Source organism: Euprymna scolopes, chromosome 39 (genome assembly GCF_053919585.1).
Source record: "Euprymna scolopes isolate OS-2025 chromosome 39, ASM5391958v1, whole genome shotgun sequence".
Lineage (NCBI taxonomy): Eukaryota > Metazoa > Mollusca > Cephalopoda > Sepiida > Sepiolidae > Euprymna > Euprymna scolopes.
The window spans coordinates 38,881,484-38,898,689 of NC_136520.1; the positions used below are offsets into that span (position 1 = coordinate 38,881,484).

The following is a 17,206-nucleotide window of genomic DNA, read 5'->3' on the forward strand; positions in this document are numbered from 1 at the left end:
CTCGGATGTAAGACTGACACCTAAAATGAATAAATTACACACACGCTATCGTATTAATATATAGATAAAATTTTATACTGGAGTGCCATTAGCTATAACTGCAACTTATGAAGAATTCTTGGTAAAATTATTTATTACAAGAAATGGAAGTCCATAAGTTAAACGACTCGAATGTAAGCGTGACTAAAATAAATAATACACATGCTATCCTATTGATATATAGATTTTTCATGCATGGGACAAAAGTGTCCCCACAGTATTATAAGATACAAAAATCTGGGACAATTCAGTCTCCCACCAGTATTTCATATACGCAGTAAATTATGGAAGTAAAAGTATGTTTTGAAAATTAATTTTGACTCCAATCTTGTACACAACTGTACAAGCAGATACTATTTGTCATAAAAACCACTGCATCTGAAATAATATAAAAATTATTTTCTCAAATAATTTTTATTTTTTAAAGAAAATCAAATTCTTCAGGTACCCAAGAAATAACCCCCCCCTTTTTTTTTTTTACACAGGAGTAACTTATCAAGGCCTAAAGACCACTTGAGGATAATGGTTAATGAAGATGACCATATTGTAGTCAGCTGGAAAGCAAACGGAACAGTTCCACTAGCGTGCAGTTCTAAGAAAGCTTTGTCCATGAAATCCATGTTTAGGTTTAGTCACAGATAAAGAGTGGGGGTAAATTTATTGTTGTGGTTGCAGATAGACGAGTGGTTTTCGTGATGGAAAAAGGTGGGGGGGGGGCTCTTTCCTCTCCTTTGAGCTGTGAACTAATAAGTTCAAACATTTACATGAAAATTACTCCTTTCTCTTGTTACTGACGGACTACATGAGGACAATCCATGTATGATAAATTTCTAAAGCTTTCATCGGTGCACAAAGTGATGTTGCATTTTTGTCAGATGTACATAGTCCTCTTTTCCTTTTTCCTAATAGAAAGGTTGATAGGTCGTTAAACACAACCAAACCAAACCTTTTTCCTAGAATGACATCGAACACACCTTCTTTGCGAAAACTGATATCATCGTATGGCTAGCAACTCCTTTCAGTATAACCCTGATTAGTCCCATCCCAAACCATTGTATCAGAAGAACAGGGATTTTTTTTCTTAGTATTTTAAATTATTCATGAGACAAATGTCTCATTAGGAGTGAAAAGGTTGATTAGACGTTCTCTTACATAGCAGGGCTACCACACACATACACAAATAAAAACTAGTAGTGCACTAATTCACATAGTTTACGACATTTTAGGATCAGCCGTTCGTTTGGTTTCCAGTAACATTTGCAATATATATATATATATATATTACCTTTTAAAAATAATATATATACTGCTCCCCATGTGGGGGTACCAAATTGGTTAAAGGGAAAATTATTCCCAACTCGCCATTTAGGTAAAAATGCACTTTCGTTAATAATTGAATTCATTCAAAACATCTCTAAAACCAAAACAAACGTATATATATATATATATATATATATATATATATATATATATATATATATATATATATACCTGTGTCCCTATTAGATTTCTCTATCATTTTCAGAGGAATTCCCCTGAAAATGGAGAGGAAACGTTAAAAATTTAAAAGGACACGGGTTTTTCTCTCCTTTTTCCATAATATCATACCTGCTTTTATTTTCATATATATATATATATATATATATATATACACACACACACACACACACACACACACACACACACACACACATATATATATATATATATAATTCTCAAAACCGAGTTTACATTAGTCATTCTTGAAACTGATTAAAAACCGGTTTTGCCTGGCGGATTTCGAACTGTAACCCATCTATCCCCCCCCCCCACCCAGTCTTTATGATTGATTGATTTATTTTCTTTGCAGACAAATGTATTTTCAAGGTTTCAGTGAGGAGGGGGTCACTGCGTTATTCAAGCTTGTTAAACAATATCATAATGGAAACCGTCTTAACTTTTATGAGCTTAAAAATGTCATTTGTGCACCTTTTTTTTTTTTTTTTTTTTTTTTTTAAACACGGTGTGCAAAGGGTGTAAAATTTAAAAAATGCCATCCAGATTGTAAATATTCAAATCCTCACACGTATTAAAAACAATGATAAAATTAAAGATGAACACACACACACACACACACACACACACACACACACACACAAAATGTTGTTTTTCTATCCTGAACGTTATTTTCACAACGTTTCGGCCAATGTAACGTTCGAGCTTATTCAGGTGTATCTTGTCGAACTCGTGAATCTGCAAAGAAGTAGCATACTCTCATTGCGTCAGTCATGGTAGAAGTCCTAAGTAATTTGTAATTGTATTCTGAGTATAGCCCACACTAAACATTGAACCTTCAACCTCCAGAAGAATATCACTTACAACTGAATTTTACCAAGTAATGTATTAGTTTCCCAGGCCACTTTTGGACAATTGTATGAATTTTGGGAGCCTTAAACCTATTTTTGTAAGATATGCAAGCTTACTACTTATCCCTATAGATCGCTAGTAATTACTACAGATATATATGTGTATATAGAGAGAGAGAGAAAATAAAAAGGAACAAACCGTATTATGTATTCATCAACGTTTCGTCTTTATTTCGAGACTTCCTCTGGATAATAAAGACGAAACGTTGATGAACACATAATACGGTTTGTTCCTTTTTATTTTCTCTATTTTGTCGGAATACTATTTCCATCATATATATATATATATATATATATATATATATACACACACGCACACACAATTTTTTATTAATTGTAACTTTATTATTTACTAGCGGGGTGGGGGTACCAGGCGTTGCCAGGGATGTGGAGGTGTAGTAAGGAATCCTGGGGGGGGGGTAAAAGTGGTAGTGTGGGGGGAATCAAAACAACAGTAGGCAGTTTGGGTGACGAGAGGTGTTAAAAAAAAGTGGTAGTAGGCAGGCAGGCTTGAACTCATAATGCGAAGGAGGGGGAAAAAAAAGTAACGTATTAGCCAATGTCTGTCGCGCAACCGGAAGTCGAGAGCGTTGAAATTAAGCGTAGTCAATCCAACGTTGACGATGACTTGCTAAAATGTCAGCAAAAAAAAGCGACCCTCTCCTTATACAAAACTGCCCCGCTGAGGGTGAAGGAATGAATGTTTTTGGCCAATTTTTTAATATTTGTCGTCCAAAGGATCGAGCTTGAAAACGATACCAATTTTGTGAGGATCCGTCGCGTGTGTCGAAAGTTTTTGCGAAATATACAAAACACACACATATTTCGCCTTTTATATATTAGTTGGAAAATAATAGATAATTTATTTTTAATAATTTTAATAGATGTTTAATTCATCAGAAAGATTCCAGAATTCAACAAGATACATCTGAAGGTTGGCGGGGGTACATCGACCAAAACGTTGTGAAAATAATACTCAAGGTGAAAACAGTAGTCCGAATAATCTAAGTAATATGAATTATCAATCTTCATCTTTAAAAAAACAACAACAAAAAAAAATCAGAAACTTAAAACACAAGTAATTATCAAATTGCTTTATTAAAAGAATTGCAAAATTATTTGGATTCGTGCACACCATCTTCAACGTAGCGTAATCACGTCTATATTTACATTTTTACTGTTGTAGGCTATGACGGTTGACTTATGATAAAGAAATAAATGTACATAAAATGTATGTATGTATATGGGTCGATAAAATGTATGTATGTATGTATGTATGTATGTGGGTCGTTCCAAAAAGTACCCCCCCTTTTTTTAACTAAAAAAAAGTTAGAGCTACGAGAATGCAAGTGGTACCATTAAAACTAGCGAACTCTTTGTGCTCCAGAATTATTTTCTATGTAGTCACCAACATTCTCAATGCACTTTTGTCAGGAATTCAATGACACATCTCTGCTTCTGACGCACGTCAACAACAGGGGTTGCTTTCTTAGATTATCATACCATCAATGTTTGCAACAGATGAAATTTTTAGATCATGAATGCATAAGTTTAGTTATAATAATGCAATTTGCAATCATCTGTAATCCATTCTGGCGGAATAAAAAATAGGAGGCATTACTTTTGGGATTCCCCTTTATATACGAGCCTGATCAGTACCGGATGGGTGACCAGTTGGGAAGGCTGGGCACTGTATGTACTGTGCTGAGATAAAGAAATTTCTAGGTTGGTATCTGGAAGGTGCATTAATTCATTGGGAGAGTTGCACCTCCAGTCTTTAAGACTTGCATCTAAGAGAAGGAAAACTCTAGCAAAACCTGAGGTCTACTGTATGCCCTGTTTTGTGGACGCCATTGCACCGGCAAAGATTAGCAGTTGTACCAAAAAGTGTAGTTGGTTCTGTACAAACCGTTCACCGCTATAAACAAATCATCTGTGTTGATTTCCAAACAACTTGTTGTGGCAGAATTCATACATAGAAATCCATGCGAGGGCCCATCATATATTAGTGTTGGGATGATTAATCAGAAAATAGAAAAATCAGAACATTGTGGGGTATCGGAATCGGAAAAATGTGTGCCCATTTTTCAATGCCAAAACCATTCCTTTAATTATCTTTTCTTTAATTTTTTTTTTGTTGAAAGCAAAATCTTCCACTGCTGGTAGTAATAATAAAATAATAAATATTTATTGATTTTAAACTACCAGTAAAACTAAAATCTATAGATAACCCCCCACCCCACACAAGTGTATTTTTACGTTTGGGAAAATATCTTTACATTTAACATGTTTCTATGGTAATCGGGAGAAAAAAAGAACAGCTTTATAGTTGAATATTTAAAGAATTAAATATTTAAAGAAGCATTTGAATTTATTTAAAGTAAAAGTCTTTATTTCTATTTATCTTTTCTCGAATTAATCCAGTTGTGTGAGAATGTAAAAATAAGACACGAGAATCGTTTCCTGTTACATTATAACCAAATCTATTTTTATAAGGATAAGAAAATTAAAATCTTAACAAAACCAAAAAAAAAAAAGAAAAAAAAAGCAATTTCTAAATGTTTAGTCTACCCGTTTTGTTTATTTTGTAAAGATGTAGATCTGAAACATATATATATAGATATATATAATAATTTCATGCATATGTATGGATGACGTTTCTCTAAAAAAAATAAAAATAAATAAATAAAAAGTACTAAAAGAAAGATGAGCTAAATTTTCGCATTTTATGCATTAAGCTTCATCTTTGTTTTGTTCTAACAAAAAAAAAAAAAAAATCCACCCAGTTGATTTTCTTATCATATAAGGCCTAATAAAAAACAAAAACTAATAAAATTAATTGGAAACTAGCAGAACCTGTGGAAATTCCACGGTAGTTGAAAAATTTTTACAACCCAAATAAAATGAATAAAATAAAAACAAATAACGATGACTTGAAAACCATTTTTTAGCAAATTAAGTGAAAAAGAATTTGGAAAAATAATGAAATTCGTTGTTTTGGAAGAACCACGATAAATTCATTTCATTGGCAATTGAAAAAAAAAAAAAAAAATGCCGAGTCGGATTTTTGTTTCATTCCTGTTTCATTTGTTTAATCCTGCGACGGTACCCCTAGTTGCAAGTTCAAAAACATTAGAATTTGTAAATTTAGAATCCGCCCCCCCCCCAAAAAAAGCAGATTAATATATTATATAAAAGTCACATTGTGTGTGTGTTTCTTCCCTATAGGTTCCGAAACGGCTGAACCTATCTTTTTGCAAATTTTACACAAATGTAATTTATGTTTGGTAGTGTTCTTAGATATGTTTTGTACAGAAATTCATCCGATATGGTTCTGCACAAAAAAAAAAAAAAAAAAAAAGTCGAAAACATTTTATCTTAAAAATAGCTTTTCTATCTTATAGATAAAAAAAGAATAATCTTTACAGGGGAATATTCTACGTCACACTTGCCAAGGGAGATAATAAAAACTTAGCAAATTATTTCTTCTTAAAAAGAAAAATTTATTATAATCTGGAAATATAGCTTAGTTAGAGCATTCAGCTACAGAGTTTTTTTGTTTTTTTTTCTTTTTTTAGATGGTCCCGGTGAAATCCACCTATATTCCTACAGATTGACTGGGGGAGGTCAGTTGTAGTTTGTCCTTTGGCCGTTAACTGTCAATTTGTTTTTCTAGGATCTAACAATCAGTTGAGTTTCTGTACCTCTTCGAGCAAGATAGGTTCTTGGGCTCCAAGTCATTGGACTTGTCTTGATTTACTCAGGCAAAGATTTCTCATTTGCAAATCTGTTATTAAAAAAGACATGCATCATTGTAATGTCCAAAAGAATAATTACTATTTTTAAACTAAATGCACCAAACACGGGTATTATTGTTTCCCCCCCCTTTCCAAAACTCAATCAAAACTCAAAGTAAAAATAAAAAAAAATAAAAAAATTCTTCCACAAAACAACTAAACAAGATCTGAATAAATATTTGAAGTATAAAAACCTTTCCCAAAATGAATGAATTCAACATTAAACAATAAATAAATAATAATTAAACAATAATTAAATAATACGAAAAAGGTTGATATGCCACAAAACAACCAAACCTTTTTAACCGAGAGTTGCAATTTTATTTGAAAAGTAAATTCTTCCGTTGTAGCACTGGTTGAGATCACCCAAATGATACTGCGATTGATGTCTGATTCGCCCAACGACTTCGGACCAGCACAAGCGAACGATCATGTCCTGTACCGTGAACGCGTACAGAACACGTTATGTGTTGGTTGTAATTTTCTTTGTTTTAATTTGATCTAAAAGTACATTTGACTGACAATAAGTCTATTAAGTCATGTTACTTTAATTAGCCACATTCAAAAATTTGTCATGTGTTGTTAGATTTGGATGCACACCTTTATAAGCAGTTATGTCCATCGGTTTCACATGACTTTAAAAATTTTTTTAATGCGAGTCGTTCTTTCTATGGCATCGGCGCACAATCATCCTTGTTCTACATTCATTATAACTATTGGGACCTGTGGAAATTCCACAACGGACTCTTTCATTTGTAAGATTTCGAAGGTTGGCATTCTGTGAATGTTCAGTGTAAATTAAGACGTCCTGATCTTATTGTAGCTCTTTTGTTAAAGCTGCAAAAGTATTTATCTGAGCTAGCAGGGACGCCCGGCATAACCCAGTCATAAAGTACGCTTAATCATATTTTAATCTATGCAGATTTCATATATATTATTATAATCAATTTTTATCTATTCTTATATATTATAAAGTTTTGATTTAAAAAATCAAAAATATATCCATATGACTTGGGTGCATCAGCTTAAACCGAAACTAAAACTTATGCAAATATATATATATATATATATATATATATATATATATATATAAATATATATAAATTCTTCAGCTGTAATCGAAATCAAAACTTATGAAGAGTTCTTGCTAAAATTCTTTATAAGAAAATATAGATGACTTGAGTGCCATCAGCTATAATCGAACCTGAAACTAATTCTTATGAAGAATTCTTGGTAAAATTATTTATTGCAAGAAATGAAAGGTCATAACAATTAAACGACAGTCACTCGGAAGAAAAAAGATGAAAGCGTGAGACACAAAATAACACACACTATCATTAATTTTGAAAATATTCCATTTTATGAAATAACCAGTTTCACGCACCTGTTGTCCGAGACTCATTTTAGTTTCTAATTTTTATTTGTTTGCACAGTTTTAAACTTAAAAGAAACTTAATTATATTCAATTTAAAAGGAGTTATATCCCTTGCTATTTTTATTTTTAGGTAATTATATAAAACTATACTTTTTTTTTTTTTAATCAGACAAAGTTATAGCCGGTAACTTAGAATGAGTATATTATACCAAATTGGTTGAATTATGCTTAAATCTGTGCTCATCTGTACCATTAAGTACCAATCTCTATTAATTCTTACCTATATATTATCATCATCTTCTATTGTATAAAAGGAAAAATGAGTGCACGCATTTTTGTATGTCCACGAAAGACTTTTTTTCGTCGGTCTTCTCGACAAGGCTAGAATTGTAAGCCATGTTTAGTTTCAGAACAGTTTCCAATGGTTATGTGTTCTACACAAGTCCTGGAGGTGACTGGTTCTCAGTAGACAGAACAAAAGATTCTTCATGTGTTGACACAAAGAAAACATGTGCGAAGTTGCTACAAAAAAGGTTTAATATTTATAGTATTTATTTGCTTCCCCACCAAAGCAAATTAGACACAAGGCCGTTTTTAATGTGGGGTAAAAAGCAGCTCCTCTAAAAGTAGGCAAAAAGGGGGCACTCTGGTTACCAAAAATAATAATTGTCCCAGTATAGAGGGTTTCCCCTCTATTGTCTGGTACAAATTATGTCAAGCGCAGCATCTGCAGAACAGATGCTACATCTTGATCCTGGCCTGAAGGCCAAGAACAACAGAAAAAAAGGCAAGCCTCTTTTCTTTTATAGAGCAATTCTGGTTTCTGATTGGTTGGTAGCATAGCAGAACGTGAATTAATTTGATTCATCAGTTCCTAGCAGCATCGTTTATAAATAGAATCTCCCGACTGTGTGGGATCAAACCCCATTATCATTCAAAAATATTCCAACACTATTTTGAAGAACTTTCCTTATACTCCCTAGATTATAATATTTCAGATTTGCGAACGGACGTCGTCTTTATATTTATTTTAATCAACTTTTAAAAAATTGCCTCCTTTCCGTACTTTCGACTGTTTGTCTTTTTCGTATAAAGCAAAATTAATCGGAATAAAGGCAGACGCCTGGCCTTTTGTGCCGGGACGTCCAGAAAGGCAATTAACTTTGATTAATGTGGGAGAAGCCCTTCATATCAGACAATTGCTATTTATTTGGATACTGTCAGAGCTCCACCCAAAAAGGGGGAGCTGGTTTTCCCCAACATCATGGGGAAACAAATAAAACGGGCAGAAAGCGGGAAGCTTAACTGACCTTCAACCAGCTATAAAAGCAATGTTCATTTCTGCACCTGCGTGATTCTTAATTAATTCACTTAACTATCCATTTCTGCAAGTCAACTTTTTGATTGACATTGTTAAATTTGAACGCTTTTCACTTCCTGTCACGTCATAGCTTTCTTTCACTTTCTTTTTCACCTTCGCGTCACAGATTCGAGCCTACCTGCCTACTAACACTTTTTTCACAAACCTACAAACACCCAGGCAATGCCGAGCTCCCTGCTAGTATTGTATAAATCCAAAGATTATATTGTTGGCAATGGTTTCACTGATATTTTTCTAGTCAGAATTCTTTCTAGAAAGATATCAGGGATTACAGGAAGGACCACATGAAGGTTGCCAACATCTTACGTGATTATTTTGTGAAACAAACTGGATTCGAACTTGGGACACCCAGGTTGTCAATCTGTATTGTTAACCTCTAGGTCACTTATCTCCCTACCTTTACATCGAACATATACCATAATACTTAGTTTGCTGTACTTTATCATAACAAAGATCCATAGAAAATTTCAGTCAAATCGGCCGAGTAGTTTCCATGAAAAGTGGAATAGACACACAAATATAATATAGATGTTCCCGATTAGCAGTCGTCTGGTTTATCTTAAAATTTTTCTAAATGTGCTGTTATATTGGTTAGTAAATAAAGTTTAGTTTTTCAACTTAAATGCTATTTAGGTTTGACTTTAAAAATTTGATAAAATAACGTAGGTTACAAGAGAAAAAAAGGCTTTAAAAATAATGCACAAAAAACAAATTTTTCATCGAACGTTCTAACCACATCTATATATTAATAGGATAACGTGTTATTTTGTGTTTCACGTTTACATCCGAGTGACTGTCGTTTAATTGTTATGGACGTCCATTTCTTGTAATAAATCATTTGACTAAGAATTCTTAAATTTTGGTTTCGGTTTCGATTATAGCTGATGCCACTCCTGTAATCTATTTTTTTTATAAATGATTTTATCAAGAATTCTTCATAAGTTTTGGTTTTGGTTATAACTGAAGGAACTCAAGTTTTATATATATATATATATATATATATATATATATATATATATATATAAAAGTTTTGGTCTTGGTTTCGATTCAAGCTGATGTACCCAAGTCATATAAGTATATATTTTTTTATTTTTGAAATAACAACTTTATAATATATAAAAATCGATAGAACATTACCTTTGTAATAATATATACGATATCTGCAAGAATTCAAATATCATATTGAAGCGTACTTTACGACCGGCCTACGCCGGGCGTCCCTGCTAGCTTAGAGAAACTTTTGCAGCTTTAACAAAAGAGCTACAATAATATCGGAGCGTTTTTATTTACGCTGAACATCTACAGAATGCCAACATCAATATATTAAATATGAGTTCCCTGTGGAATTTCCACAGGTCTCGCTAGTCATGTATTAATGTTATAAAGCCTCGTTTCATATTGTGTCTACACTGATTTATATTTGTACCTATTTACAATGCCTCCCCGTGGGACAAAGTTAGACACCAGGGTCTTTTTTTACGTGGAGAAGTAGCCGTTACGTGAAGGACTTATTTCGTATGTACAGTGATCGTGTGTGAGAATAAGTTGTGGTTTGTCTTCATGTAGTGGAATGAGTTAACATTTTTTTTTCTGGAAACCTTAGTTTAGATTGGTTATCTAGATCTAGGGTGAAAGTTTGTCTTCAGAACTTATTAAAAAAGGGGGGGGGTGAGAGGATTCCTCAAGGAGGGAACCATTCATTTCGACTGAGGCGAAAAAAGGTTTTTAAAAAGAAATTTAAAAAAAAAACGAAAAAAAAAAAAAACGACTTGGATAGTTTTTTTCCGAGTTTTAAAACAATGAATTTCCTGACTCTGCAGTTCTGATTGCTCCAAGAAAGTATCCTTTTAATACTGTTTCTGATCTGACAGACGTTTCTCTCTCTCTCTCTCTCTCTCTCTCTCTCTCTCTCTCTCTCTCTCTCTCTCTCTCTCTCTGATTCGTACATTTAAATATTTTCTAGCAAGGTTTCTGTAACCCCCCCCCTTTACAAATTTTTTTTTTTATATTTATTTATTTGCCATTTTCATTCCTTTAAAATATAGGCAGTGGGGGTGGATACCATCTGTTTTCTGTTTCAGAGGAGACTTCTCTCTCTCTCATTCCTCACAAATGAATTCCTAGCCCCTCCCCCACTTTGTCACTTCTTTAACGTAAGAAAAACAAAACAAGTTCATTCTTCATTATAGAATAGCGTTTGTTATCTGTATGAAAAACTGATTTACGACTGTTTTGTTTTGCTGAGCTTTGTTGGTTTTGCCACTTTTAGTTTTGAACTTTTTTCCCCCCATTTAACCATTTTTATTCACTTATTCCCGGCTTTACTTCTCTCCTCTAAGAGTCTAGAAAAAGTCGTGATACAACGAAACGGATATCTGTAGATAACTTTCTCTTATATATTCAGTACGAATAATGTGTGTGTGTGTGTGTGGGGGGGGGTTATTCCTCTTTTTCTGTAATCGTTATTGACTGGATAATGTAATGAAGTATGTAACTTTGCTTTATCTTAACTTATTCTCTCTCATATATATATGTATATATATTTCCCCAAAACTCCTGGCTTTTAAGAAGAGACTAAAACTTGTTGCTATGGTTTCAAATGATCTGAAATAACAGCAAGGGGAGACTTGATTCCAAATGTTTCTCATATGTTATATCTCCCCTCATTTGGAAATAGGGTATGATTATACATATCTCCAGTATCAAATAATCCTTATACACTGTGAAATTTATTTTATATACGAAAACCAAAGAGGGGAGATATAACATATGTGAAATATTTGGAATCCAGTCTCCCCTTGCTGTTATTTCAGATCATTTGAAATTGTCTCCTCTCCTTAAAAGCCAAAGGTTTTGGGGGAAATATCAGATATTTTGTAATTCATATGCAAAACTTAGGAAATCAAACGGCTATGATTTGAAACATTTTATGTCTGTAAAAAAGTGCCCAAAATAGGCTCTGGATGATGGATGAATCCGTTAATGTATGATGTTAAGGGAAAATGTCATGTAGCCCATTAATAATTCAGGTCATTAGCTTTCCAACAAGCCTTCATTTGTTAAATTAGGATCCATAATCGCTGAGATTTGGAACTTATAAGATTGCCCCAAAAAGGTGTGCATATATATATATATATATATATACACATATACTAGCGGAAGTGCCCATCGTTGACTGGGTTCAAAAACAGCCTACGGAAAATGGACTGTGATTGATGAAAGTATGATAGGTTATGAAAAGGAAGGGTTTGTAAAGAGATAGGTTTTGATACTCAAAAATTTTACCCTAAGCAAAATATTATGAAAGTAAAGATAATTTTCGCGAAAATATATTTTTTTTATATTAACTTTGTTTTCATTCGTAGCCAAGCGTGACCAACAAAATGTTTCCTTACAAAGAGAAAATGTTATATATATAATAATATAAATAAATAAATAAATGTTACCATAATCAATAAAAGTTACTTTTATGGTAGAAAAGTTCATTGGTTTGTATTTTTAAGTAGTTTGTAAAAAAAAAATTTTTTTTTTTTTTTTTTTTAAATTCACGAACCGGTTTTAAAAAAAAATATCAAAATGGCAGCGACTTTGAAATGGAGATCCCCATTTTCAATTTGAAGGAGGGGCACCTGAGCATTCTGTGTTAACAATTTAAGAGAGTTCCGTCAACGTAAGGAATATTTATAAACATATTTTAATGTTTTCCGTTATTTTGTGCTTGAGGAATATTCGATTATGGCATGTGTAGTTTATATAAAAATTCATTTAAGTAGTTATCGCCTCAAATTTCGTTTTAATTTTGGTTCGCTGAAATTATTTCAAGTAAAGAGCATTAAACACTATTTAAAAACAAAAAAAAAAACATGAACTGAACTTTTATTGATTATGGTAACATTTATTTCTTGTATATTTATTTTTTCGGGTAGTCGTTTGTCTTTTCTGCTAAACACTCTTACTAAATATCGACAAAATATCGAAAAAACAAAGAAACAACAGTTTTGAAAAATAATGAAGCTTTACTTACTTTTAGTAAAATAATCCGAAACAGCAAAATGGGATATTAAAAAAGTAAACACGTAATTACTTTAGTTTTTTAAAGCAAAGAATCGATATGAATAAGAAAATGGCGCCCTTTTCAAGAACCACTTCGTTTCAATTTTACAGTATTGAACGGTGTAGTATTGCACCGTCAGATGCAGGGTTGTACTATTGTAATGTAAAGAACACGCAGAAAGGGTTGTAATCAACTGAATTCCTTCTAGTACACTGACAAAAATAAGCTTAAACAGATATATAAATAAAAATAAAAAGGTTATGTAAATATTTTTAAAGACACGTAATCACATGAGCATGATTTTTTCCTTTTGACACGATAACAAGTAACGTTCTTATTTTTTATTATTTATCTGTTTATCTATTTTTGAAAGAGTGCCACGTGCAAGTGGAGAAGAAAAAAAAAACAGTTATGCAAAATTTGTGTCGAGAATTGTCTAAATTTCTGACTTTTTTTTTTGGCTTTCACTTTAATAAGAACGTGAATTTATGAGGTGAATTTATTCGCCACAATATGATTCGACTCCAAAAAAATAAATAAAAGCTAACGTGAATTAAGATTAAAGTTAAGGTATTATTGTGGACCCCTCACCCCTTTTAAAAAACCTTGTTAAACTTTGTGACATATTTACATTCTATGGAGGTCAAGCGTGAACGAACAACTAATAATTCTATTATACCATATTTCTTCAAACTGAAACATAATTAGCAAAGTATACTTACGCAAATAGATCTGAAAAGTCTTTGTTAAAGTCTGTGCCCTATTTCCATGGAGTACTGGCGCGAACGCAGACCCCACAATTTTATTAAACCGTCCCTATTTAAGTTGAAACATACTTATCAAAGTATTCTTATGTACATCTATATCAAAAACCCTTGTAGACGTTTGTGTTTTTTTTTTTTTTTTTTTTTTTTTTTTTTCATTTTTCATTTCCATACTTTGGGGGCTAGGCACGAACGCAGACCCCACAAGTTTTATGAACCACTATTCTGCCAGATCAAACATACCCATTCCTGATTCTCAATACATCTATCATTATATGTAATCAGTTTTTTAAAATAGTCAACCATATAGGAGCCTATTCGTGATCACACACACACACACACACGTTCAGCTTTATATATATATATATATATATATATATATATATATATACACACACACTGGTAGCCAAATTGGATATTGAAATGCTCATATCTGTAGTTCTATGGGACAAAACTACATGAAAATTTGCAGGCTTTTAGAAGATCATAATACTATTCTATGATTAAAGTTTTATGACAATTGGTATTTTCAAACCAATAAAATATACCTAAATTTGCCTATATAGTTTCCTGCAGACCAGCTTAAATTTTACTGCTTCGGTTGTCTCCCCTGTGGCCTTGCCAGGTCATTAATGGCAAAACGTCTATATTCCTAATTTCAGATGTTGTCAATCTTACCGTTTATTTCTTTTAGTATGTTAAAATGTCCAAATCTATATTTTTACTTGCTAACAGTTGAACATTTTAATTTGCTGGAAGAAATAAACGGTAAGATTTGACAACATCTTGAAATTTGGAATATAGACTTGTTATTTATTTGTATACTAGCCTGGGTGCCCGGCGTTGCCCGGGTGTTTGAAGATGTGTGTTGAGCAAAAAAAATAAATAAATAAATAAAAGTGGTAATAGGCAGGCAGGCTCGAACCTGTACCGAGAAGGAAGAAAAGAATTGACCCCCCCCCCCAAATCTTGATGTTTTTGCCGTTTCGTCCATCGCCAAACCAGAAGTGGTGAAGGTTTAAATTAAGACTAGTCAATCGAAAAGAGGGAATGGCTTTCGGAAATATTGGCGAAAAAAGCGACCCCCCCTTCTTGTAGAAGTGTCTGGTTGAGGGTGAAGGAATTAATGTTTTTAGTCAATTTTCGATATTTGTCGTCCGAAGGGTCGAGCTTCAAAACGATACCGATCGTGTGAAAATCCGTCCCTCTGTCGAAAGTTTAAGGCAGACATACAAAGATACATACATATATTTAAACAGATAGGTGAGATTTATATAATTGACTAGTAAATCAATGAGATTTATATAATTGACTAGTAAATCAATGAGATTTATATAATTGACTAGTAAATCAATGAGATTTATATAATTGACTAGTAAATCAAAACAAAAGAATAAGCTAAGTAATCACCCTATTTAAATATTATAAAAAAAAATGTTAAAACTTAAAAAAAAAAAAAATAGAAAAAAAAAACTAACGTAAAGCAAACGAACGATGTTAAAATTTCTTAAAATCGAAAAAACAAAAGAAAATGCGAATGTGATGGGAAAAAACCCCAGAAAAACGAACGTTAAAACTTTAAAAAATCTGGGAAAAAAAAAAAAAAAAAAAATGGCTTAAATAACTGTTTCAATATTAAACCTTTAAAAATCGGAGAAAAAAAAAGACATCTCACACCACGATTCGAACTCACAACCTTTAGATAAAGTGTGCAAAAAAACTGACACGTTACCCGCTCAGCCAGCAATACACAGTAGCTTAAACACGTTCGAATTTATTTAAAAGTATTAAAAACAGAATTAACACGTGTTCGCAATAAAAGTTAACTCTGATGCTTCTATTTGACCCCATTAATTAGGTCAAATAGAAGTCGCGGAGTTAACTTTTGCTGCAGGGACAGCTTTTGGGTTTGTTTTCCCATGTTTACCCAAGATGTTGAGGAGGGGGAAAACCAGCTCCCCAGTGTCCAGATTGAATAGCAATTGTCTGATATAAGGAGTTTGGCCCCACATTGATCAAAGCTGATTGCTTCTGGACGTTACCCGGTGCGGTTGCCGGAAACACTGGGCTTTGAATTAGTTTCGGTTTTATACAAAAATGCTGAATGAACACAAGACGGGCTGAAATAGCAATAATTTTGTAAAAATCGACGTAAATAAATCTAGACGCAACGCGCGTTCACAAATCTTCGATATTATTATCTAGGGGCTATATAAACATTTCTAAGCGATAGTACCCCCCCCCCGGAGCGTCGGCAAAAAAAGCCTTTTCGAGACATACCAAAAAATGTGCGTGCGCATTTGCCTTTTATATATATATAGATGGTCTGTAGTTACATTGAGCGTCATAAATTAAGGGATAAAAGGTGAAATATAATTCAATAAGCATATTTTTCCCATAAACACCCATGTGTGTGTGTGTGTGTGTGTGTGTATCATTTCCACAAACAATGATGCGGCGGCGTTGTTTGATTGCTGAAATAATTATGTATGATCTCACATTAAAAACATCTATCTAATAAATATGTATACACACACACAGCTTTAAAAAAAATCAGTTATTTTGAGATTTTGGTACTCGTACCGTTTAATCAAAACATTAAAAAATGAAAATATCGAAACAAGGTTATATTGTACGTATCTGTTATGGAATGAAGTTCTCCGAGGAAAAAAAAAAAAAAAAAATTCACTTAATTTCATCAAGTATTTTTTTTTTTTTTTTTTTTTTCAGCGAAAAAGCAATTTATGATACCGAGCAAAAGGTTCGATTTTTAGGAAGAAAAGCTATTAAAGAGGGGGAGGGGGTGTCGGCGCAAAAAAAAAAAATACTCGATCAAATTAAGTGAATTTTTTTATTTTAAGATCTTCAGTCCAAAACGGATATGTACAACATCACCTTATTCGAAATTTTCATTTTTTTAATTTAATTAAAATTTTTTGATTTTTTTTTTTTTTTTTTTTTTTTTTTTATTAAATTGTACAGGTACGGAAATTTTAATAAAACTGATGCACGATAAAAGAAAGCAATTATTTTGCTGCATTATCATTTTTATTACGCCATCTTGTTTTAGACTATCTTGTACAGCATCCTGTTATAGCTTTATTACCATGTTGATGTAGACGACACAAGAGCATGTCAGAATAGCTATGACTGATTTTTAAAAAAAATTTCTCATGAGGAATTCTTTAAAACTGAACTTTTCATATAAAAACTCTAATTGATCGAGATCATTTATATTAAAAGTTCAGGAATAATTTAGGAAATGACCATGTAGAAGTCCTGAATAATTCGTAATTGTATTTTAAGTGTCTCTCACACTGACTATTGAACCTTCAACCTCCAGAAGAGTAACTTGCAATTGAATTTTACCAAGTACTTTATCCACTTTGTT

General features: G+C 32.5%; 1 protein-coding gene across 6 annotated transcripts in view; it reads left to right on the plus strand.

Annotated features, from left to right (window-relative positions):
- LOC145263764 (partitioning defective 3 homolog) overlaps positions 1-17,206 on the plus strand; it is a 522,695-nt gene that overhangs the window by 87,533 nt on the left and 417,956 nt on the right. The gene's annotated exons all lie outside the window — the stretch shown is intronic.